The sequence below is a fragment of the Pleurodeles waltl genome, chromosome 5 (assembly GCF_031143425.1).
Source record: "Pleurodeles waltl isolate 20211129_DDA chromosome 5, aPleWal1.hap1.20221129, whole genome shotgun sequence".
Classification (NCBI taxonomy): domain Eukaryota; kingdom Metazoa; phylum Chordata; class Amphibia; order Caudata; family Salamandridae; genus Pleurodeles; species Pleurodeles waltl.
Window position 1 is genome coordinate 503,218,940 of NC_090444.1, and position 26,467 is coordinate 503,245,406.

General features: G+C 44.7%; 1 long non-coding RNA gene across 2 annotated transcripts in view; it reads right to left on the minus strand.

Moving 5' to 3' along the window:
* Positions 1-26,467, minus strand: part of LOC138297276 (uncharacterized) — a 119,123-nt gene that overhangs the window by 10,943 nt on the left and 81,713 nt on the right. The window contains exon 4 of one of the 2 annotated variants that reach the window (XR_011203993.1): positions 167-533. The exons of the other annotated variant lie outside the window; for it this stretch is intronic. This is a non-coding gene — a long non-coding RNA (uncharacterized lncRNA). Of the gene's footprint in view, positions 1-166; positions 534-26,467 lie in introns of those variants that run through there. 2 annotated transcript variants of the gene reach the window in all.

Sequence of the window (26,467 nt, forward strand, 5' to 3'; positions counted from 1 at the left end):
GACAGTGTTCACACTTCAGTGACAACTGTTGTGGCCTACTTATGATATCCTGGATGTTTTTGTGTTTTTTTTTTTTAAGTGAACTGTGACAAATACTCCCAGACATATGTTAGATTGACTCATTTATTCACATGTTTGGCGGTCATGCATCAGTCACATGCGCTTAACTAAAGAAGGTCTACACAAAGTGTGCATGACTCCATGCACCTGCAGCAGCCTTCTGGAGGTCAGGATGATCTGGTGGGTCGTCCTCCTCCTCTTCATTTGGTGCCTCCAGGACTTCAGCCGAGGGGACATTTGATCTCACACAAGTAGTATTGCACAGGCCTATATTATCTTGCAGACCAGAGAGGGGTACAAGAGTCTCCCACCCAAAACATCCAAGCAGTGAAACCGGCCCTTCAGAAGGCTATAAGTCTGCTCAATGATGTTTTCCGTATGACTGGGCACCTGGTTGTAGGCCTTTTCTGCCTTAGTTTGTGGCTTTCCAAATTATGTCAGGACCCACTGTTGAATGCCACGTCCTTGGTCAGCTAAAATGAAAAAGAAAATACAAAATATTATTGTTTTGGATTACTGTATTTGCAAATGTCCCACCCATGTGTGTCATGTGTATTGGTTTTATCATGCACTTCTCCCAGTTATGACCACATGACATGTCAATCATGCCAGTGTACTGCCATTTCCTGGGGCCTGTTCACTCACTGTATATCATGTCAAATGCAGTGCATGGGCAAATACCTTATGCAATTCAACTTCCTGACAGTCATATTTCTGCAGCAGATTTTGATGGTGGCTGATTCCCATCGCTCAAGTCCACTTAGTGTTTTGTGTTCACAATATATGTGTGATGTGACTGAATGTGGATGTGAATTTTTTTGTAGATCCAGTCTACGTTGTTGGTGACATGTCAGACCTTACTGACACAGACACATGTATAGATCTATGCTCATCCCCAGATGCTAGCATTGCCATACATTACATTTGTTCATGCTTTTGATTGTCCTACATTGAGCCTGACAGTTGACATGATGCCTTTCACACAGTCAGCACTGACATATCCCAACTGACTGACATGATGTGACAACTGCCATTTCCCAATCCATGGTTGCATGTCACAGTGGGGGGACATTGTGTACATGTGTAATGGCATTGTGCACACACACATATCCTGCCAATTTGTTGGTGGTCATCTGCAGTCCAGCTACACAACTTCCTACACTGTACCACAACTCTAAAAAGGGGAAATGATACACAACACTTGAGGCTTCCTGCAGATTCAGGGTCCATACAACTAGACTTACACACATGTTGCCTAGCAAGTACACATTCACACTTGCATCAGTGATTGTAGGTGTTCTTCTTTGCTTTCAGGATAGAATTTAAATACGTGGGAGGTCCTTCCAACCAGGGATGCTACCTTAAAAGCACAGTGAGTGATGTCTGTGTGTAGCATTACACTTCACATGTGAGATGGGAGTTAATTTACATACCATTATACATTTGTACAGTTACATTTCACCTGCCCATGGGTCATGGTTTGTTATCTAGCACCTAGGGTCTCATTTATGAGGCCCATGACACAGGGCGGTGCAGAAAGTGCCTTGCTGTGCTGCTATGCGCCAACACGGAAAGGGCAGAAATGCACCATATCTACAAGATATGGCACCTTTCTGTCCTCTCCCCCTGCACTGGCACACACATTGCTACCAAGTGCCAATTCAGGCAGCCTTTCACCATGGCGCAAGGATTCCTGCATTGTGGGGGTGTTTACTTTTTTTGCAGGAAGGGACACCTTCCTGCACAAAACCATCATAAGAGGTGTTTCTATGTGTGCTGCAGAATGAAGCACACATTGAAATAGAATAATACAGGGAGAAATAAATATATTTTTTCCTGTTATGTCACTCTTAGGCCACCCGTGAGGTGGCATAAGAATCTGATGCATTCCCAGACTTGTAATTCTGTGTATTTGAGGCCCCTAGTCCCTGATGTGTGAGCCATGAGACGGCTGATGGCCTGTGCATGTTGCATGTGACCACCTCACAGTGTACATGGTACACCTCCATTGCACACAGAGATGTTGAACAGATTCCTAGACTGCCATGCATGGCTTTGTGCCTTTACATCATGCAATATGTACAGAACTGGCTTGATAAGTCTTAACCTGTATGTCAGGGTAATTTGTATTATATATGTGTACTAGAGCATGGTGCATTTATGTGTAACAGGCCTCATCCTGCAGTCCCTATCTGTGCATGCAGACAGTTATCTGTGTATTGTGTCCCCTTATCTATTTGTTATTGTGTCAATTAGGTACTTGCTGTTTGCTCACTCACAAGCAGGCCATTTCCATATTGTCCATTCTGGAATCTCTGGTTAATGATGGACTGCCTGAAGATGTAGGCACCATGTATAGTGCCCGTGTATTTGGCAACCCCTTTCAGGATCAACCCACGATGGTCAACGATGGCCTGTACAAGCATCAAGTGGGTATATTTCCAGTTCCTGCATAAGTGTTCAGTTGAAGCAGGAGGAACGAGTTGCACATGTGTGTAGTTCATGGCACCCAGCACATGCGGAAATCCAGCAATAAGGTAGAAGACTTGTTTTATTTCCTGCTGTAGTTGCTAGGTATTACAGAACTGGATTTGGGTGGGTGTGAGGTGGATGATGGCATCCAGGACAGAGAGGAGAAATGCTGACAGGGATGGCTGTGATACTCATGCCACTCACTCCCAAGTGGTTTGGAAGGAGCCTGATGCAAGCATATTTAGCACGGCCTGGAGCTTGGTCAGTTGTGGTATGTTGGTCACCCTGTTGACCATAGCGTGTATTCTAGGCGCAATGAGGTAAACCAGTTGGATGATGGACTTTCTGCTCAGCCAGTAGAAGGTGATGATCTCTTACTCCCTGAGAGCAATCAGGGATGTCCACTTGCGGTAGATGTGCTCCTTTCTCCTGCGCTGCTTCTGTGGTGTGGGTGGTGGTCTTGGTGGATGTGGTGGGGGTTGCAGTGGTCTTCTTGGTGCCCCAAGCTGTAGTAAGAGTAAATCCACATTGTCCTCCAGGTTGCCAGAGTGTTTTAGTAGTGCTGTCCTTCTGTACCCGTGCCAAAGAGTCATTTTAATGCCTTTTCTGACCAAGCATTAACATTTTGATGACAGTCAGACTTTTACTAAGCGAGCATCATTTTAAAGAAAATACGGCTGCCTCGAACCAGTATCATTTTTTAAGAGGGAACACCTTCCTCACATATCATTGTCGATATCTGATGCAGCCAGATCGACGGGGTTGAAAAATGATGCTGGGGTGAAAAAAGTGACACTAGAGGCCTCTAATGTCACTTTGTACACATGGAGTTGTTTTAGTGCCGCAACAGTGTCAAAAAAATGATTCTAACTCCTTGTAAATAAGACCCCTTGGGCCTCATTTACAAGAAAATTATGCATCAGTCCTGATGCGTCAGATTTCTTGCACTGCCCAACGATTCCCTAATGACACTATGGACGCACTGTATTTACTATACAGAGCTCCATGGCACACTTTTTCACAGATGCGTCATGTGTCAGATGTCAGAAAGTCTGATGCATCTGTGACGCTAAACTCATGCATTGCTGGACTAGCATAAAAAAATGATGCTACGCCAGCAATGTGGGGAACGCTCCCAGGGACAAAAGCCCTGTTAACACCTGTTCTGAGCAGGCATTAAAATTTTGACGCAATGAAGTGACATAGTGAAATGTTATAAATTTCACTGCTTTAGTTTGGCGTACCTTTTTTCCCAAGAACGCCAATCTTACATACATCATACCTGGCACAGTCATAATGTGATGCAAAGCTTTACAAACAATGGCATTGGGCCCAATGTCTCAGTTTGTAAATCTGGAGCAGCTTTGGGACAGGATTTAGGCAGGTGTTGCATTCAGTCAAAGAACAGCATTCATATTGTTTTGGCCAGGGACTTTGATATTTGCTCATATATATATATATGTATATATCTATTTGAAGAAGTGTGGGGCCTCTCAGATAACAGGGAGTTGGTCAGATACATTTTACACATACAGGTTACGGAAATGCTTTGAACAATTTATTTTAATATTTTAATATGAGTTTTGCAGGTCCTATGACCCCTGTATTCAGCATTCATTGCTGACTTTACAGGTAGAGGTGCTTCAAGCACAACCAACTTAATTTTGGTCTCCAACAACTCAACTCCCACAATGAGATGGTTCAACTTTGTAGAGAACTGTTTGAGTGACCATAATCCGGTCACCATTGAGTTTATTATGGCGTTAAAGCATTCTGATGGTGTGGTCGTAGCAAATGACAAAGAGGCTTTCTGACCGAATGGATGGACTAAGGTTGTCCTAATTTCACAGAAAGTCTCATGGTCTGCCTGGCTGAAGATATTAGTGCTAACAGGATCCCTGCCTTGTTTGAAATAATTTCTGCTTCTGTTAATTTAAGGTTGGTAAAAAATAATTTGGTAAAGGAAGATCATCTTAAAGGGTAGTTTGATCATGCCTGTAGTAGGATTCATAAAAAAACCTTAAAATGCATTAAAATCCTCCCAGAGAACTATATGAAATCGCCCTATGCAGAAGCCAGTGCAAACAGACAGAGGTAGAAAGAAATTCAAAAACTAGAGAGGAGGCACTGGGCAATTTGGTAAGAGCTAGTGAACTTAACGACCCAAGCTTTTTTCATGATAGTGTTAAAATGCCCATATTTTAGGAAGGCAACTACCGTTCTCTGGATTAATGGTCACTATCATGACATACTTTCAGATCAAGTACATTTGGGTATCCCCCTTGAATATAATATGATGACAAACCAGTACCAATCAGAAATAACTTACATTTCATTTTTGATAATACAATTTGGCCCTGAATAAAAGTTGAGCAGGAAAAGCAACTAGACCAGACGGGATAACTATTGATATATGAAAATATTTGAGCTCTTTATGCCCCTACTATAAACCAGTGAGTAAATTGCTGCAAGCAAAGAACTGGTTCCTTCAACTTGGCTCCTGTTAACCACTGTCCCAATCTCGAAAAAGGGGAGATAGCTCTGACCACCCAGGCTATCACACGATCTCTCTATAGGATTTCTCTGTTAAAATACCTGTTATAAAGTTTAGAAACATGAGCTATGGATTTAAAAAGTGTCTCACTACCCAAGAGCAGTGCCCACATTTATAGATGTTGGTAAGCTGAGGTAATGAAGTGCTTTTTCTTCCTTGGCTTTTTGGACCTGAGCAGTTTGTTAGACTGTGTCAATAACGCTAAACGTTGCCATATTGCAAGGTCGATGGGAGCTGACGCCGAAAATATCCAGCTTTTCAACTATCTTTATCAGTACACTACTGGCACAACCTGTTAAGATCCAAAGGAGAATGCACAAGAGCCTTCCAGGTGAAGGAGGGGTATAAGATAGGGGTGCAGCCTGGCCCCTTTTTTGTTATCACTCTACTTCAATGGACTTGAACATGTTTGGTAAATCTCTCTTCAGATTTGCCATGGATAGGCACCCGACAGATTCTCATACTTATGTTTGCAGAGGAACCGATCTAATGACATACTGAGAGAACGGGTTATAATGAGTGTTAGAAATGGGGTTTCTGGTTGGCAAGGGAATGCACCTAAGCCAGCCAGAACCCACCCACTCAGGAGTTACCTTGTAGTTACACATCCAAGATAACCCCTATTCACCCCCTTGGTAGCTTGGCACGAGCAGTCAGGCATGTCCTAGACGCAATGTGTAAAGCGTCTGCACAACACACAAAACACACAAATGACGCACTATCCCCACCACAAAGGAAACACAACATCAAGTTATATGAAAATACACTGTATTCTACACAACACAATTATTAGACCACACACAACATGTCAGTAATATCCTGCTACCAAAGCAGTTGAAATAATGTTACACATTAGTTACTCTGCAGAGCCAGCAGTAGTCCCATATAACACACATGTTACTTATTATTCTGCAACATAAGCAGTAGTCAGGAATCAGATTACTACACCAATGCACTTGCCATAGAACTATCATAAATGCCCATATCAGGAACATTATAAAACATATGGCAAGTCAGGAAAACATATTAGCAAGTTGTGCCCATAAAAAGAACATTAGAAAACATATTTGAAAGACCTCATGAAAATAGGCATTTTAACATATATAAATTATATATGTGCATACAAGGAACATATGAAATATATATGTCCTTTAAAAGTACCTGTTTTTATGATGCAAGCCACTCACAGTGCCAAGAAGTAAACAAAAGGGGCCCCCAGCGCTCCACTGCGCTAAACAGGGGTCTCACGGTAATTTTGTGGGGAGGGGGTGACACGCACCCCCTCCGGTTTTTATAACGGGCCACACCTGGGGCCAGCGATCTCTGGGGCATCTCCCCGGGCCAAAACAGGCCCTTGTAAGAGGCTGGCCTGGCTTATGGTGGGTACCTTGTGGTACTTACACCTTGTGCCAGGTCCAGTTATCCCTTATTAGTATATTAAAAGTGTTCTAGCAGCTTAGGCTGATAGAGGTAGCTATAGCAGAGCAGCTTAGGCCGAACTAGGAGACATGCAAAGCTCCCACTATACCACTTATATCATATAGCACTATATCACAAGAAAACACAATACTCAGAGTTACTAAAAATAAAGGAACTTTATTTTAGTGACAATATGCCAAAAGTATCTCAGAGGAGACCTTCACTTAGGAGGTAAGAAATATACACAAATTATGGGGGTCATTCCAACCTTGGGGGTAAAAGGCGCTTACCGCTGTGCAGAAGACCGCCAGAACACCGCCGCAGCCGCGGTAAACCGCCACGGTCATTCTGACCCACAACAGGCAAACCGCCAAAATGCAGACATGCACAAAAGTCCGCCACACCAAAGGGCAGAGAGAAACTGGCGATGACCAAACCTCCACCGTCACGCCAACAGAAATACGCCCATGCCATCACGACCCACGAATCCACGCGGCGGTCTTTCAACCGCGGTATTCTATTGGCGGTACACACCGCCACGCTCAAAATGCACACACTTCTACAAAACACTGCAACATTGGACAATTACAAATACACAAACCTGATACACATACACACACCACTCCCACACACCCATTACAATGTAAAACACACACCCACATCACCCACAAACCTCCACTCCAACAGAATCGTGAACACGCACAGAGAAAAGAGATCCGAGCACCCAGACGCCCATTTTACTGTCACCCAGCAATATTACCACGTACTTCACACAACACAACAATACACATCACCACACTTAGCACCACACAATCCACCCCACACATTACCCACACCACACCATGGCACCGCAAAGACACCCCAGGTTTTCTGAGGATGAACTCAGGGTCATGGTGGTGGAAATTGTACGGGTAGAGCCACAGCTCTTCAGGACACAGGTGCAGCACACCACCATTGCCAGGAAGATGGAGCTATGGAGCAGAATAGTCGATAGGGTCAACGCTGTGGGACAGCACCCAAGAAATAGGGACGACATCAGGAAGAGGTGGAACGACCTACGGGGGAAGGTGCGTTCAATGGTATCCAGGCACAACATTGCGGTGCAGCGGACTGGCGGCGGACCCCCACCTCCTCCACCAGAATTTACAACATGGGAGGAGCAGGTCTTGGCGATCCTGCATCCTGAGGGCCTCGCAGGAGTATCTGGATGAATGGACTCTGGTAAGTCTCATCTTCACTACTTTATCCCCCCACCCCAACAGCATGCCAACTCATACCCCCACCCTCACCCTCACCACCATCACACCTACTCCTTGCAAATGTCTCACCATCACAACCCACCCATCCCAACCCCAAACCCAGCATGTGACCACAAAGCATGGACACCCATCACCAAAGCATGCCCACTGCACATACCCATCCCCCCCAAACCACCGTCACTAAAGCCCCCACACGGGAATGCCAGCACTGGAGTACATGGGCACCCACCCATTGCACGCTATGGCATACACAGAAGCAATAACCATACTTTTATACCCCTGCAGGACCCGAACACCACGTCACCGCGCAGGAGGGTCCACAAATGTCCACTCCACCCCCAGAAGAGGCCCACAGTGATGACAGCACCTCTGTCCACCTGGATCTAGATGACCAGCCGGGCCCATCGGGGACCTCGGGACAGTCGGTTCCCCTCACCCAGTCACAGGCCTCCACAGACCTTCCCCCCTCTGGAAACACCAGCACAGCACCCACCCAGCGGGCCCATACCTCTATCCCCAGGACACGTCAATCAGCGGTGTGTCCACCACTACAGGGCACCCAGGCTAACCCACCACCCCAACAACAACAGGGACCTGGGGGCAGTGGTAGTGGGCACACGGTCCAGGGGACAGAGGCCCAGGGAAACAGGGGAACTGGGAGGGCTGCTGTGCGACCGGGGGGGGGGGGCCAGGCCCAGGGAACCCACTCTCCACGAGGCCCTCTCCCCCATCATGGGAGCCTACCATCATTCCCAGGAGACGATGGTACTGGCCAGGTTTCAGGAGATCCAGCTCCTGCAGGAGGAACAGTATTTGGACTTCAGGGAGGAACTACGAACCATCAGTTCCGCCCTGGGCACCATCGTAGGGGCTCTGAATCAGGTAGTCACCACATTGCGGGACACTGTGGCACCACAAAGGACCCCTCACACTAGCATGGACCAAGAACTGCCTACCACCTCTGCCGGCGCTAGTGGACAGGAGGTCCCGCCACAGGATCCAACAGGCCACCAGCACCCCACCCCCTGCAGAAGGAGACCCACCCCCAAGCGGGCCCTGAGATCCAGGAAGAAGACAGAGTAAGATGCCAAGACCCCCGCCAGGAAAGGATACCTCCCTGATTGTCATCCCACTGTCCCATATTGTCACCCTGTCCATCCTTAAACTGCCCCTGCTCCACTTTCCACAGGCATCTGGACATTACACCTGTGATATAAGTAGTCTGGACTCTGCCATGGACATTCCTCCACCATCACCCCTCACCGATTTGCAACCACCCACCAATATAGAGCACTGTAATAAACACAGTTATTGCACAAAACAATCAGGAGTCTGGCTGTGATTTTGAACAAATGTATTAGACATGACCGTGCCAAAATGCTCATTTACATTGTGATGACAAAATACCACTGTCACACAGCTGTAGTCCATGGAGAAACAAAGCAGATGTCACGCAGTGGGGCCCGCAGCTCTGAAATCGGAAGGGAAAGTCACAACTCAGTTACCATACACTGGGGGAAAAGGTCAGACAGTAGAGAGGTAGTAGTCTTTAAGTAAATGTAATATGCCGGTGTGGATTCTTACCTGTGTGTCATTGAAAATACTGCTGTATCACTGTGTTCCTGTTCTCTATGTCGCCCTCTTCGGCTTCCTCGTCTTCACTCTCCACAGGCTCCACAGCTGCCACAACACCACAATCTGGACCATCCTCCTGCAGAAAAGGCACCTGGCGTCGCAAAGCCAGGTTGTGAAGCATACAGCAGGCCACGATGATCTGGCACACCTTCTTTGGTGAGTAGAATAGGGATCCACCTGTCATATGGAGGCACCTGAACCTGGCCTTCAGGAGGCCAAAGGTTCGCTCGATCACCCTCCTAGTACGCCCATGTGCCTCATTGTACCGTTCCTCTGCCCTTGTCCTGGGATTCCTCACTGGGGTCAGTAGCCATGACAGGTTAGGGTAACCAGAGTCACCAATTAGCCACACACGGTGCCTCTGGAGTTGACCCATCACGTAAGGGATGCTGCTATTCCGCATGATGTACGCGTCATGCACTGACCCAGGGAACTTGGCATTAACATGGGAGATGTACTGGTCAGCCAAACACACCATCTGTACATTCATCGAATGATAACTCTTCCTGTTCCTGTACACCTGTTCACTCCTGCTGGGGGGGACCAAAGCAACATGTGTCCCATCAATGGCACCTATGATGTTGGGGATATGTCCAAGGGCATAGAAATCACCCTTCACTGTAGGCAAATCCCCCACCTCAGGAAAAACGATGTAGCTCTGCATGTGTTTCAGCAGGGCAGACAGCACTCTGGACATCACCTTGGAAAACAAAGGCTGGGACATCCCTGATGCTATGGCCACATTTGTTTGAAATGACCCACTTGCCAAGAAATGGAGTACTGACAGAACCTGCACTTGAGGGGGGATTTCTGTGGGTTGGCGAATTGGTGACATCAGGTCTGCCTCCAGCTGGGCACACAGTTCCTGAATAGTGGCTCGGTCAAGCCTGTATGTCAGTATGACATGTCTTTCCTCCATTGTCGACAGGTCCACCAGTGGTCTGTACACCGGAGGATGCCTCCATCTCCTTGCATGTCCCAGCGGACGGTGCCTATGAAGGACAACAGCGAGCACAGAGTCTGAGTACTGTGGCTGCTGCAGAATCTGGATTCAGAGTCATCCAGGAGGTTGAGTGTTCCAAGTAGATGGTGAGTTGATGGCTTTTTTAATGACTTTGGGCAGGATTGGGAGTAGGGAGTTGGGTCTGTAGTTGCTGAATTCTTTGGGATTCACTGAAGGTTTCTTCAGCAGGGGTTTGATGTCTGTGTGCTTCCAGTCTTCTGGGAAAGTGGCAGAATCTAGTAAGAAGTTGAGTATTGGGGAAAGTTTGAGGCCAATCCTGGATGCTCCTAGGTTGAAGATGTGGTGGGGGCATGGGTTGGATGGGGCTCTTGAGTGGAAGAATTTTGTTATGGTGATGACGTCCTGAGTGGTGAAGTGGTTCCTGGTGGTTAGCCTTGGGATGGTCTTGTGTGTGGAGGAATGGCTGTTGAAAATGTCTTCAGGCTTGATTTGGGGGTTGACATATCTGTAAATTTTGGTGATATTGTCATGTAGGAAATCTGAGAGGCTATTGTATTGGTCCTGATAGGGAGAGATGTTGCTTGTCCCCATTGCTGGGTTGGTGAATTCCTTGACTATGTAAAAGAGCTCCTTACTGTCATTAGGGTTAGCTTTGATGTGGAATGCCAGGGCTTTTTTTCACCTCACATAGTTGGCAGTGGTATAGGTCGAGGGCTGATTTGTAGGCAATTCTTTTGGCTGGGTCTTTGGTTCCACCTGTCAAGGTACGTGCATTGACACTTGACTGTCCTTGGTATACTAGCATGCTTGCTTAGTGGATCTTCTGTGTTTCCCGTTCTTGATGGGGAGACAATGTCCTGATGTCCTGGTTCAAATTGTGATGGTGCTTAGCTGGGTTGAGGGGTGGGTGTTAGTTCATTCAGTCTCTTAGGCCTTGTTACAGCTGCAATTAGTGGAGTTGTGTGGCATTGGGGGTGAGGTCATCGGATATGTGATTATGAATTTGACGACTGAGCATTCGGTCCATGTCAGTTTGCTGGTGTGGCTGTATTTGATATGGTCATTAGAGGTGGATATGGGATTGAGAGTGTGTCCTGCACTGTGTATGGGGTCATGTAAGAGTTGGATGAGGCTGACGTTCTTCATGCTGTCGAGGAGGTTGGCGGATTTAGGGTTGGTTATGCCATCCTGGTGTAAGTTAAGGTCACCCAGGATCATGTAGTCCTTTGAGACAAAGGAGAGGGGGGCAATCAAATTGATGATGAGGTTGCAGAAGGTGATTCGAGGTCGTGGTAGGCAGTATACGAGGGATACCCTAATGGTGTATTTCTCACAATGGATAGAGAATTTGAAATGTTCCATTGGTGGGATGGTGTCATCCACGGTGGGGGATTTGATGGAGTTTCATTGATATTGACGATTCCTCCACCTGGCTTGTTGATGTGGTCGTGGTGGGTGATTCAGTATCGTGCTGGAATGGCAGTGGTGATGTCGGCAGCTGAGGCAGGGTTGAGACAGTTCTTGGTTAGGAAGATGATCTCAGGTGCAAGAGAGTCAATAAGGTCACAGACCTGTGAGGCATGTTTTCTGAGTGAGAATTCTCTAAATTTTTTAACTAAAGCACTGGCTGCAAATCCATATTCATTTGAACAAAATATGTAATAAAAACACTGTGCTACAAAAATATTGTGTTAAGAATATTGGGATGTCAGAAATATATTCAATGGGGTTCTCAAAGGTACAACTATTGTTTTAACTGTTGTTTTTAATATAAGTAAAAAAAGGTCCAGAAAATATCATATGTAATATCATTTGTGGTACTTTGTATGTAAGTTAATGTAGTATGTTTGATTATATTGACTTTTTCAACCCTTTTGCTGCTAGGATTCCTACCCTCAATGCTGAGCCCTTTTTTCACTATTTGGGGAAATTTGCACTTAGGCCCCCATAACTATAAGGTATCCATGCCAAAGGAACCATAAAGTCCTGGATATGCTCAACCTACCCAGGGTTTGTGGATTTCCATGTAGGAGACAGAGATATTAGCCAAAAATATAGCTACATATTGGGTTTTTTGGGAAAAATTGGGAAAAAGTGCTACAGAAGAAAGCCCCTGTTTTTCCCCGCAAATAGCATCAACAAAAGGTTTGCTGTGCTAAAATCACAATTTCCCAGCTTTCAGTAACAGGCAGATGTGACTCAGAAATTTTTCAACACAGTTTTGGCATTTTATTGGGAAATTGACATTTTGTTTTCTTTTATTGTGCTTTCAACCTCCTCACAGTTAGTGGTAGAAATAGGTATGAAACCAATGGCGAATCCTCGAAAGCTAATCGCTTCTCAAAAGTAGACAACATTTTTAATTCAGAAATGGTTCATTTGTGTAGATCCTTTATGGTTTTCCTATAGAACGTAACAGTTGAATGAAAAAATATTGAAATTGAGTTAAAAAAGAAGCCATTTTTGGCTATGTTTTCATCTGTAACTTCTTCTAACTATGGCAGATTTTTAACAGCAATATACTGTTGGGTTCACTTGAACCTTCTAATTGTAGGGATATATAGGGCTTGCAGTTTCCCAAAGAAACCTAGGTACACAGAGCCAATAACTGAGCTGTAACCTCTAATGTTTTTTTTTTTTATTGTGTACTAGGGATATAGAAATTCATTTGGTAAACAAATAAAAGAGTAAAACATTGTTATAAAGGAAACCAATGTATTTCTGAAATGTGCACAACATGTGGAGTTTAGAAGCAGTGGTTATTTGTACGTTTCTGAATTATTGGGTACCCACACTAGCTTGTGAATTAGAGTGCATTTCTCAAAATTACTTATTTCTTACATTCTCTTACATTTGGAAGGCACAAATGCAGTGATAGAAAATCGGTAATAACACATGTTCTACTATACTTTGTACCTCAAAGTCTCCTGATAAAAATTGCATCTCACTTGTGTGGGTAGGCCAAATGGCTATGATAGGAAATTGAACAAAACACAATGTGGACACATCACATTTCTCCACTGAAAACTAACCCCTTCTTTGCAATGTGCCTAGCTGTGGATTTTTGGCCTTAGCTCAGCCGGCACCTTGGGAAACCTAGCAAGCCTTTACATTTTTGAAAACTAGATAACCAGAGGAATCCAGGATGGGGTGATTTGTGTGGCTTTCACCAGGTTCTCTTATCCAGAATCCCTTGCAAACACCACAATTTGTCTAAAACACATTTACCTCACATTTCTGTGATGGAAAGTTCTGGAATCTGAGGGGAGACAAAAACTTCCATCCACCCAGTATTCCCCCAAGCCTCCTGTTAAAAATGGAACCTCACTTGTATGGGCAGGCCTAGTGGCCACAAGAGGATATGGCAAAAAGGCAACGGGGACACTCACATTTCTCCACTAAAAACTGACCCTTTTTTTGCAGTGTGCCTAGCTGTGGATTTTGGGCCCTATGTCAGTCGGCACCTAGGGAAATCTAGAAAGCCTGTACATTTTTGACAGCTATACTTCCAGGGGAATCCAGGATGGGATGACTTGTGTGGCTCTCATCACATACTGTTACTCAGAATTTCTTGCAAACCTCTACGTTTGTCTAAACAATACATTCCCCTCCTATTTCTGTGATGGAAAGTTCTGGAATCTGAGGAGAGCCATACACTTCCACCCACGTAGCATTCCCTCAAGTCTCCTGATAAAAATGGTATCTCACTTGTGTGGGTAGTCCTAGTAGCCCCGACAGGAAAAGGCCCAAAACACAACATGGACACATTACGTTTCCCCACTGAAAGCTGATCCTTTTTTTGCAATGTGCCTAGGTGTGAATTTTGGGCCCTAGCTCAGCTGGCACTTAGGGAAATCTAGCAAGCCTGTACATTTTTAAAAATTAGACTCCAGGGGAATTCAGGATGAGGTGACTTGTGTGACTCTCACCAGGTTCTATTACCCCAAATTCTTTGCAAACCTCAACATTTGTTGAAAAAAACAAATTTTCCTCACCTTTCTGTGATGGAAAGTTCAAGAATCTGGGGGAGCCACACATTTCCTACCACACATCGTTCCCCTCGGTCTCCTGATAAAAACGATACCTCACTTGATGGGATAGGTATTGTGTGGATTCCTGTGGATTCTGGAAGTTTCCATCACAGAAATGTAGGGAAAATGCAAGATTTTAGGTAAAGTTGGGGGCTTGCTGGTCATTGTGGATAAGAAAATGGTGTGGGGTGCATGTGAACTAGTGTCTAGATCTGGTAGGTTTTTCCACGTGGCAACATACCCATGTCCAAAAAGTGCACCGGCTCACAATTGCAAGTGGAACGATATTGGGATTTAGCCAACCTCTCTTAGCCCATATATAAAATCAAAACCCAAAAGAGTCAAATGTCCTCTTGCTTGCCATTGGGTAGAAAAGCTTTAATCCACAGGGAGAGATTGACTGTTGCCCCCTTCAGTTGGGGTGGGGCCACAATCCTGCCTATGGTGGTGGGCAGCTCCCACATCTCTATTATTTTATTCCCTGGAATCTAGTGGGCTTTCTACCCCCGGGGGGACAGATTGGTGGTATTTTTCCTATCTGCCCCTCATTGTGGACAGAAAGACTTTGATCCCCATTTATGTGGGGTGGGATGAGCCTCCCCACCATTCTTTAATATAAAAAAAAGTCCCTGGTGTCTACTGGGCTTTCTGTCACCAGATTGGAGCTTAGAACACCCAATCTGCCCCTCTGGGGGGAAGAAAGACTGTGCCTATTTTAGGGGAGTTTGGGCATTGCCGTGTTCCTTCTGGGCAGCCCTCACCCCTAGACTACTTAAAAAACGAAACTCCTAGTGCTCAGTGGGCTTTCTGCCCCCCCTGGGTTTTGGGAGGAGTGGGGACATTGAGTTTTTTTTATTCTGGGCAGGCCCCACCACTAGATGTATGAAAAAAATTATCTGTGGTGCCTAGTGGGGTGTCTGCCCCCCTCCCCCACCCCCAGTGGCAGAAAGACTGTTCTGATTTTCTTAAAGGGGTGAGGGCATTGTAGTGCCCTGTATGACAAAAAAAAATCCCTGTGCCTAGTGGGCTCTCTGCTACCCGGTGGGGGGGCAGATCAGGGGCTATTGCCCCCAAAAAAGACTGAATATGCCCAGAACATACCAGGGGGAGCAAAAGCCCTTTGACAAGGGGCTGCTCTCCTCTCCCCTTTGTCTAGTGGGTACATTCCTGCTTGAAGATCACCCTCCTGTGGAGCTTGCCCCCTTTCCAAAGATACCTCTCCCATCTACCTTGGTGGTGTCTGAGATAGCCCCCTGAGCACTGAAGTAGCGAAAGTGAAATGAGCCGATCAGCTCATTTCACTTTCATTTTCACTGAAATTACATCAGTGCGAAGTGCTCACTGCTCGGCATTTCAGTGAAAACTAAAAACAGCCTCGGGAGCTAGGAAAGCTCTGTAAGCAGCATAGGGATTTGCCGGTCGTGTGCAGAGGACGTAATTGTTGCATCCTCAGCACAAGACCACCATGGCTAAGGAAGGGGTTTATTTGTAGCTTTAGTTGGATATTTTATTAATTATAAAATTGTTGAAATGTAGGTTTCTAGTTGTATTAATATGCAAAAATAATGGATTTATATTTTTTTAGCAGCATGACATTTGGGTTTTAGGGGATTTTGGTGGGGAGATTTTTAAAAAGTATACATTTTAATGAAAATTTGATGTACTTTTTTTAATGATATGTAAATTAACATTACACAATATTTTAATTTATTATGGTACATTAATCATTTTAAAGATAATTTATAATTAAATTAAATATATATTAATGATAATCCATCTGTCTTATTTGTTTGTAAATAAATGTTTGTATAATATGTTAAACGTGAAAAATATATAAAAATTAAGTGTAATAAAGTAAATACAATTTTTAAACATAAATAGTCCTAATTTAATTTTGTTAGATGTTTTAATGTAAACAATTATGATGTCATAAAAATATTTTTTAATTTTCATTTTAAGATTTTCATTTTAAGATTTGCTTTTATTTCCTTTATTTTTTTTAACTTGGGTTGCGATTTTATATCTCTTTTTAAGAGCAAAGTTTAAGAGTGGTATTAAATGTTCAAAATAATATATTCATTTTTAACAGTTATACAAATATCATTTTGTATTTAAAATATTTAAAAACCAATATATAGGTTTGTAGTTTTGGATAGAGTCTTTTTAAAGTAAATTTTATTATATTTTATTTGTGAAACATTTGGAGTGAGTATGGAGTAATGAAGGTTTTTATAATACTTATAGTCTGCATCACCTTGCATAAAATGTTTTAGATTTAGGTTTATTAATTTTCATCCCTTTACTGTCCAACGCCTTCCTCAATTTTTTAAAAAAAAAATCTGTTTATTGAATACAAACTTCACGCAACAATACAATAGCTGTACGTTATTTTGCAATACATTTACACACTTGTATAATTTTACACAGCATTGCCACACCGAGAGGTGTAAAAAAAGAAAGGAGGGGAGAGGGGAATTGGAAGAGGAAGGCAAGGATAACTGGAATGGAAAACTTTTACAACTAATCCTAATAATGCGAGAGAGTTAAGGGCATGGTAAAAGGAGAATGCGGTGATATTTAGCATGCGAGCTATTGTGAGGGCTGATTGCAGCTTAAGGGGTCTGGCCAAACATTGACGATGTCCCTAACTAATATAGAAAACACTTCAAGGATGTAAAGAGTGTCTGTGGTGTTGACAGGTTCAGGGGCAGGACTATTTTACTTGTTATGATTGTGTGTTACATGCATGTATAAGCGTGTGGGGAGTAATTGGGCACAGCTAAGAAATTTCTTTTAAGGAAGAAGAAGGGTATTAGCAATAAGTGCATTTAAGGGCAATCAGAGTTGATGCCGTGCAACTAAGGTGTTAACAGTGTCAGCACAGGCTGTGATGTACGTGAGTTGAAACCTGTTCATGGGGGATACATGTCGTCTCTGGCCTCCATTGCTACCACGAATGTGTCCCAGACCTCCGGGCCAGCAAGGATGAGACCTTTGTGTTGTAGCAAGTGAAGTGTCTGGGCTTCAGCTTAAGATCGGCTATGTAAATCATGTAGCCATGTCGCGTGGGAGGGAGCATGTGGAGCTTTCCAATGTATTGCTATCAAGCGTTTATACACTACAAATGCCAGGTCAATAAACCTGTGCGTATGTTTGTCCGCTTTAGTACGATGTCTTATGCCGAGTAAGCAGGAGTCAGGAGTGGGCACTAGGGTGTGAGATGAGATCTCTGCTGTGACCTTTGTCACACGTTGCCAGGCCGAGTTTATGGAATGGCAACTCCAAACCATATGGTAGAAGTCAGCTGCTGGTGTAGCGCATCTAGGGCATGTTGGTGTTGTATTGGGGTAAATTTTTTGAATGCGGTCTGGTGATAAATATGATTGGTGAAGATAATTAAATTGAGTGTACCGTAGGCGAGGATTACGGGATATTGATTTGATTGTTGCTAGGGCAGTAACCCAGGTCTTCTGTGGTAGTGGGGTAGGACGGACAGCATCCCATCGCGCCTTTGCGTGTGGCATTGTTGTACATATTGCTTCAAGCAATGCTTTATATAGTGTGGTAATAATGCTCTTTGAGCTGCCAATGGTTAGTATAGTGGTGAGCAACGAGGACTCGGGAGGTTCCGAGGCTCCTGCGCCCCATATATTATTGAGCAATAGCTTTATGGCATTAAATGTTAGGAAGGCCCCATTTTGCATAGTGCCTGCGGTCACCAGTTCAGCGAAAGTACGCATCACGGAGCGAGAGTATAAGTCACCCAATTGTAGCATGTTACTTTCACGTGTATCATGGTGTATTGACAGGATTTGGGTGCCCGGCAATTGAAGTAGTGGCAACAGAGGCGAGTAAAGGAAAGATGTGGACTTAGTTTGGACATACCTGCGCCAGCAGAATCGGGCTGCTTCTAGTAATATTAGTCTGGGAGACGTATGGGGGGTACTAGTTAGTATCGAGAGTAGCAGCCTCTGTGATGCTATATGTGTCTGTAACATCCTGCTTTCAGCCGACGGGGTGTCACATAGCCATGTAGACAGCCATGATAATTGGGCGGCTGCATAATATCTTTCGAAGTTAGGCATTCCCAATCCACCCATCTCCTGCGGATGTTGCGTTATTGACAGCGCCACTCTGCGTCTATCTTTACCCCAAAGTAAATCCGTTAGTATTGATTGCAGCTTATTAAAAAAGGAATGCGGTAAGCACAGCGGGAGAGCTGTAAAGTAATATAGAAACCTTGGAAGGATGAGCATTTTGGCTATCGCCACACGGCCCATTGGAGACAGGGGAAGTGAACTCCAGAAGGGTATTGAGCCGCGAACGGAGCCAAGGATCCTGTCTATGTTTCCTTCTTTTAGATCCGTGATGGAGTGATAAATCTGCACTCCCAGATATTTAAAGGTTATATATGACCAGGGCAATTTGTATTGCGGTAGCGACATGTGGTGAGCTACCGGGGACGGAGAAATGGGGAATATGCTTGATTTGGACCAGTTGACGTGCAGTCCAGAGGCGATAGCGAAGGAGTCCAGTAGCTGCAGGGCCTCAGTCATATAAGCCGAATGGTCACGCAGATATATTAAGGCATCATCCACGTACATAGATACGATGTGGTGGGTGTTAGCCTCCGGTATACCCCATATGTGTGCGTAGCTCCGTAGTTTAATCGCTAGTGGCTCCATAGCAATAGCGAACAGTAATGGGGATAATGGGCAGCCTTGTCTGGTGCCTCTGCCTATGGGGGATGCTTCAGAGATAACTCGTCCATTTTTGACACGAGCAGTGGGCCTGGAGTAAAGCGTTTTGATCCAGTTAATGAAACCGGCACCAAAGCCGAATGCTTTAAGTGTGTGTAACAGATAATTCCAACTGAGTGTGTCGAATGCTTTTTCTATATCTAGAGATAGGGCCACTGCTTCCGAGTTTGTATTACTGTGTATTATGTGTAAGAGTCTCCTAATGTTCAGGAAGGTGCTTCTGCCAGGAATGAAGCCTGATTGATCATGGTGTATTAAAGTCGGTAAATAAGGGAGGAGGCGGTTTGCGAGTATTTTTCCTAATAGTTTGCAGTCTGTGTTCAGCAAGGAGAGCGGCCTGTATGATTTGACATCTAGAGGGTCGCGGCCCGTTTTTGGAAGGACAACTATCAGTGCCTCGCACATTGAGTCTGGCAATTGTAATTTATGGTGTGCTTCGTTGAATACTTCTGTGAGTGGGGGTAATAAAAGGGCAGCATGGGAATTGTAATATTCTATCGGTAGGCCGTCTGAGCCGGGCATTTTATTACGTGCCATTTGTGATAATGCAAGACGCAACTCTTCAGTAGTGATGGGGCCATCTAGAGTGGCGGTGTTATTGAGGATAAGTTGATTTTGGGGGTCCAGGCTTAGTGTGTTGATATTATGTTGCTCTGGAGGTTGTGGAGGGGGCGTATAGAGGGTCCGATAGTATGTGGAGAAGGCATTGTTTATGCCTGCTTGGGTATTAACGATCGTGTCAGGGTTTAAGCGTATTGCGCCAATGAGTGTTGGTTGTGATGGTTGCCGAGTCAGCCAAGCTAATAATCTACCAGATCTGTCGCCTTCAGCGTGTTGTCTGGTCGTATAGTGTCTGTAATCGTGCTTACTAAGTCTATTGTCTGTCTCCTTAGGAGAAGCCCTAAGCAGGTGTAGTGTTGCCAGTGCGGGTTCACTATTATCATTTGCATTTTCTGCATTACGGAGCTTTATTTCTAAGTCTTGTAATTCCTTAATGAGTACCTTTCTGACCCCTACCGTGGCCGAAAGGCGGTGGCCCCTTATCACCACTTTATGAGCGTCCCATTCTATGGCACGGGATGGGGTTGTATTTTTATTTAATAGAAAGTAATCGGTTAAACTTTTGGAGATATCTTTTTGAAAAGGAGGATCTAGGAGGGCTTCTGGTTGCAAACGCCATGTTGGTATCCGAGTATGTATGTGTCCCCATGCCAATGTTAGGCATAATGGGTTGTGGTCTGATATCGTGCGTGCTAAATATTCAGATAAGCATATTTTGTGATTAACAGTGGCGGATACAAAGAATATATCTATCCTGGTATGCAGCTTATGGACTGGGGAGAAGTAAGAGTACTCGCGGTGAGTGGGATGATGCACCCTCCATATATCTCTCAGTCCATTGTTTGATGCCCACTGCGCCAGATATTCTGAAGCACGATTGGCGGGGGCTGCAATGAGTGGGGGAAATGAGCGATCCATTTGAGTGTCTAGGACGCTATTAAAGTCACCTCCCCATATGCTTTCCAATGTGGGGTCGCTAAGGTTGCCAGTAGTGAGCGTGGATAAGAAGTCGCGCTGGTTCGTGTTTGGAGAATATAGTGCGACCAGGGCTAATGGGGACCCGTCTAAGGCACCTTCAAGTATTACATATCTACCATTTGGATCACATTGCGTGCGGGAAGGCACGAACGGGACACTGGGTGCTATCCAGATGGCTACTCCGCGAGCAAAGGATGAAGAAGTAGTACCATATAGTTGCCCCTTCCATTTTGAACGTGTGGTGTCTAGGATAGATTTGGTGAAATGTGTCTCTTGTAGCAAAGCTATGTGTATTTGATATCGTGTGAGAAAGGCGTGAACCCTTTGGCGTTTCCGAGGATTTGCCATACCCTTAACGTTCCATGTGAGTGTTTTATACCTTAGGGTTCCTGGGTGCTTGTGAGTGGCCATAGTTGTTTTGTGTGTGTTATATGATCAGGATTATAATTATCTGATGACCCGGTATTGACATTGTTATGGGACTCAGTCGCTGTGGCTGGCCGGCAATCAAGAAACAAGCTGTGAGCTGTATTTTTGTTGCTACAGTAAGCGTCGCTTGTGTGTTTGCTGCTATTTTTATGTTTGGCCCGTCTTCTATAGATCCCTACTCCTAATATAGAGGTGCACACTAAAACAACATACAACGAATAAACTATTAACATATAGAAAACAATACCGGAAAAATCCAGTGTGAGGTAATTGTCCATATGGAGCAGGGGGGTGCCAGTTAGCGTTGGTGCAAAGGTACGGTCTTACCCTGCGCGAGTTTCGCATAGTTTAAAAGGCGAAGCGCGTCGGGCGGGGGGCACCCGTTGACTGCAAGACTACGTGTAGGAGCCTCAAGGAAGCTGCAATGAAACTTTTAGGCGTTAAGTGAGCTAGTCCGATCACTCATCAGATGTTGTCCGCTGCGCGTGGTGTAAGAAGAGGACCACATGTGGACTCATTTGAATCAGAGTTTAGATCTTGTTCCTGTTCGATTTCCGTTTGCAAGGGTAGGTCGGCGGAGGGAGCATTAACAAAATTGGATGTTGTTCGAAGGAGCCGAGAGCGCTCGGATTTTGCCTGCTCAGGTGAGGGTCTGGCTCCCTGTCTCTTGCGCTGCTTACGGTTCATCGTGGAGAGAGATCTATTGTTGTCTTGAGTGCTTGCGTCCAACGGGTCTGCTAGGCCTTTGGCATGTAACCAGGTCCAGACATCTTCCGGGGTGGTAAAGAAGAAGGAGCGAGAGTCATCCTGTATCCGAAGTCTGGCTGGGAACATCAGTGCGTATTTGATATCGTGTTTGCGAAGGCATATTTTAACCCGGTAGAAGGAGTTACGTTTTTTTTGCACTTCTGCTGTAAAGTCTGGATAAGCTGTTATCGTAGCATTTTCGTAGCACACTGGGCCTGATTTGCGGAATAGTTGGAGGATGAGGTCTCTGTCTCGGTAGTTAAGGAGTCTTATTATAAGAGGGCGTGGTTGTGAGCCAGGTGCTGGGGGTCTGCCTGGAATTCTATGTGCTCTTTCAACTGAGAAGAACTTTGGGACTTTATTTTTAAGGATTGTGTCTATGAGCCATTGCTCAATGAACAGTTCCGCACTAGAGCCCTCTGCGCGTTCAGGGAATCCGACCAGGCACATGTCGTTGCGGCGAGACCTGCCTTCTACATCTTCAGTTCTGCGCTTTAAGAAATCAACTTCTGTTGACAGTTGCGTTTGCTGTAGTTGCAGGTCTTTCATGGAGCCAGGTAAGGACACCGTGTCTTTTTCAAGTTCGGATACTCTATCGGCTAGAGCGTGTTGGTCAGTGCGAAGGATATTGAGATCTTCTGTTACAGAGCCTATTTTGCCTTCCAAGGTGGTCTTAGTGTCTAGAATGGCTTGCAGGATTTTTTCAAATTGTGAAGTATGTGATTGTAAAGTTAGTTCCAGCTTCTGTAATGTTGATTGTGCAGTGGCGTGAGCTTCCGGAGGGGATGTTGTAGTGTGGTCCATTTTGGTGAGAGGTGTCCGGGTGGTCTTTGGCTTCACCATTTGAGAGATGCAGCAGTGTCTGTGAATTAGTGTTGCATTTGGGGTTCCTGCGGCGAAAGCCACCAGATCAAGTGTTGTGGCAAGCCGACCGTCCGGAGCTCACGTCCGGCGATTAACCGGAGAAGGAGCAGCTAGAAGCGTTGACTATCTGCTTAAAGAGGCTGCAGTTGGCGGTGTCAGCCGGGTATCACGTTGTTGAGGAGGCGTGGATTTGGCGCTTCCAGATCAGGTAGAAGCAGTGTTTGTACTGGATGTTTAGGGTTTCTTAAAAGGAGTGTTTAACTTATTGTGGAGCTTCGACCTTACGAGTATTGCCAGGAGGCTCCCCTTATGCTTTTATCTGCACTACTTGTGCCTCAGGGATTCGTCCGCAGTTTATTTTGTCTCTGCCGCTACACTCCTGCACCGCCTACATTGACTTCACTAATTCTAGCTTTCTTGGTGCCTTAGGGGGGCACAGTGGGGCTTGGGGTGATATTATTACTCAGATGCGGCCAGTCAGTGCACCTGGTATGCATCACGTTTAAGGGGGGCGCTTATGCAGTTTAGTTTTCTTTTCTGACGAGTACGGTATTACTGAGCCGCAGGATCACGGTCCCAACGAGGTCTGAGGCACCTAAAATGGCGGCTTCCGATCCTGCAAGTGTCCAATTATGCCTTTTTCCAGGCCGCCTCCCGAGCCATCGATAGCGCCTATATTAAATTACAGAAGTCCCAGGCATGAAACAAAACTTCAGGGTGAAGCGGGCGCCCGCGGGAGGAATGAGATCGAGACTAACAGGCGCGCTCTGGCGCAGCGTTCAGCGGAGCAGGGCCGCTTGCGGGAGGGACTCGGCCGGCCCTGTGCACGCCGGGCAGCCCCTCGTGGGCTAGCGGAGAGCTCCGGCGCACACGACGGGGTCGCGGCGTCGAGCCCATACCTCTCTGGTGGCGACGGGGTCCGAGTGACGGTTCCGGTACGCCGAGCGCGCAGCCCCAATTAGCTATGCGGTCCACGAGGCGAGCGCAGATCCTGCCGATGCTTTTCTTTTTTTCCCCTCCGGGAACGCAGCGTCCCCAAAGCCGCGGACTCGGTTAATGGTGCAGCCCTTCGGGGCCCCTCAAACGGCATCCTCACCTTGCCCCTGGAGGGGCTAGGAGCTCAGCGACAGGATAGTTGTGCAGGCTGGGCGACGGAGCTGCGGTTTATGCTGCCGCTCCGGTCGCCATCTTGGCCACGCCCCCACGCCTTCCTCAAATTAATTGGATTTTGATAGATTGAAGTGAGAATAGTCAATGTTATCCATTTTGTGTCCCACACTTTCCCCAAATTGCTTTAGATTTGAGTGGGAATAGTCAATGCCACCCCTGTAGTATCCAGCACCTTCTCCAAATATATATAGATTGGAATGAGAATAGTAAATGTTAGCCTCCAACACTTCCCCAAATTGGTATAGACTGGAGAAGGAATCATAAATGTCATTGTTTCAGTGTCCCACACCCTCCACAGTTTGGTTTCATTTTGAGTGGAAATAGAAAATGCCCTCTTTTATTGTCCAAAACTTTCCACAAATTGGTATAGAGTGGAGTGGGAATAGTAAATGTCACCCCTTTAATGTCCAGCACCTTCTCCAAATTGGTATAGATTGGAGTGGGAATAGTAAAAGTCAACCTTTTAGTGTCCAGCACCTTCTCCAAACATGGCATATATTAGAGTGGGAAAGATAAATGTTACCCTTTTAGTGTCCAACAACTTCTACAAATTGGTATAGATTGGAGTAGGACTACAAAATGTAAGCCTTTTAGGGCCAGAAGTATGACATTTTTTTGCACTCGCAAACGGTGCGAATCGCAAAATTCGGCCGTTTGCGAGTGCAAAAAAATGGTCTGCGATGCATGAAAGGCATTCGCAGACCACAAATAAATCGCTAAAATTGCGATTTCTTGCGTTGCGACCTGGTTTTGCGAGTCGCAATTTGCGATTCGCAAAATCCACATCGCAAGGCGATGCTGCAAAAAATCGCAAATTGCGATTTTTCGCAGAATGGCATTTTGCACATGCAAAATACCATGAAATGAAACCAGGTGGTAACCTGGTGCAAAATTTAAAAATGCATTTCAAATGCATTTTTAAATTGAACATGTAAAGCACACATGCCCTTTTGTGCACCTTACATGTCCCCCACAATGTCTGGTACAGAAATCGCAATTTTGGAAATGCAAAAAATTTGCAGATATGGGCCAACAGGCCCATAGCTGCGAATGGGGCCAGTATCGCAATTTGCAATTCGGTAATAGCATTTGCGATTGCGATACATGGCACTTTGCGAGTCAGAAATAGCGATTTCTTAAAAATCGCTATTTCAGACTCGCAAAGGGCCGTGATGATACATCTGTCCCTTAGTGCCCAACACCTTCCCCACTTGGTTGTAAATTGGAGTGGGAATAGTAAATATCATCCTTTTAGTGTCCAACACCTCCTTCAAATTGGTATAGATTGGAGTGTAAAAGTAAATGCCATTCCTTGAGCAGCCAACACTTTTTTTTAAATGGTTTATGTTAGAGTATAATTATTTAATTTTATAATTGCATTGTGTAATTCTTAGTTCAAATTGTTGAAAAAATTTGCATTATTTAGTAAGTATTGGTGTTCATAAATATAATAAAAATAGTTACATGTTTGTAATAAATAATATTATTAATATTTGTATAGAACAAAGATGTAACACATTTTTCTATTTTTATTTATGTTTTCAAAGATTATTTAATGTATAATTTTACTTTATTAAATGTTTCAAATTACAAATAAACAATTAAATGTAGATAAATAAATTAAACAAGTATGATGGATTTTAATTATTACAGAAAAAATTTCAATTTAAATAGTATTGTATGTTGTACATTTTACACATTTTCCCATTGTCCACTTTTTTAACATTTATTGAATAGTTTATTATAAATATTTTCAACATCATTATGACATATGTTTGTTAGAATGTATTAAATAATTGTAAATTCTTCATGCTATCATTTAATTTATACTTTACACTTTTGTAACAATCTTTACAACACTTAATTATATATTTCATATGTGTAATACCTTTTAAGATTTTTAATACATTTATTCATCATTTTTCAGTTTCCCCATGCAATGGAAGATAGTCTTTTTTGTTAGCTTCATTTTCGCTGGCAATTTATTTACTGCTACCTTCTTTTTGTGGTTTAATTGTGTAATTTTTAGCCTAATTTCCAGGATTCATGTCGTGGTAAGGGGCTGCTGATTCTTGGAACAAGTAAGTCCATTTTTGAGATTTTTTAAGGGTTGTCAGGGTGGAGACTTTAAGGGAAGGTCTAGAGGTTAGTCCTAGTGTTTGGTGTGAGTTTATTGAACATTTAGGGCCTGATTATTGCTTTGGCAGTCCCACCGAGGGACAGCCACTATTGAAGGGAGGATGCCACTGTCATGACAGTGGCATTCGCCCCAGTCATATTACAATGTTCCCGATGGCCTGACCAGCAGGAACATTGTATTATGATCTTCACGCCATTTAGCCCAGCTGAAACAGTGCTACGGTATCGGTTGTGACTCCCTTAAGGGAGCCGAGGCCAATACCATAGCACCCAAGCACCCTCTGAATGTGCACTGTCTTCAAAGCATCCAGTGCACATTCCGATGGTGCTGGGCAGAGGCGCCCTGCACTGCTCATGCCATGGGCATGGTCAGTGCAGGTGCCCCCCGTGGCCCCTGGCACTGGCTTTCCACCAGCCTTTACATG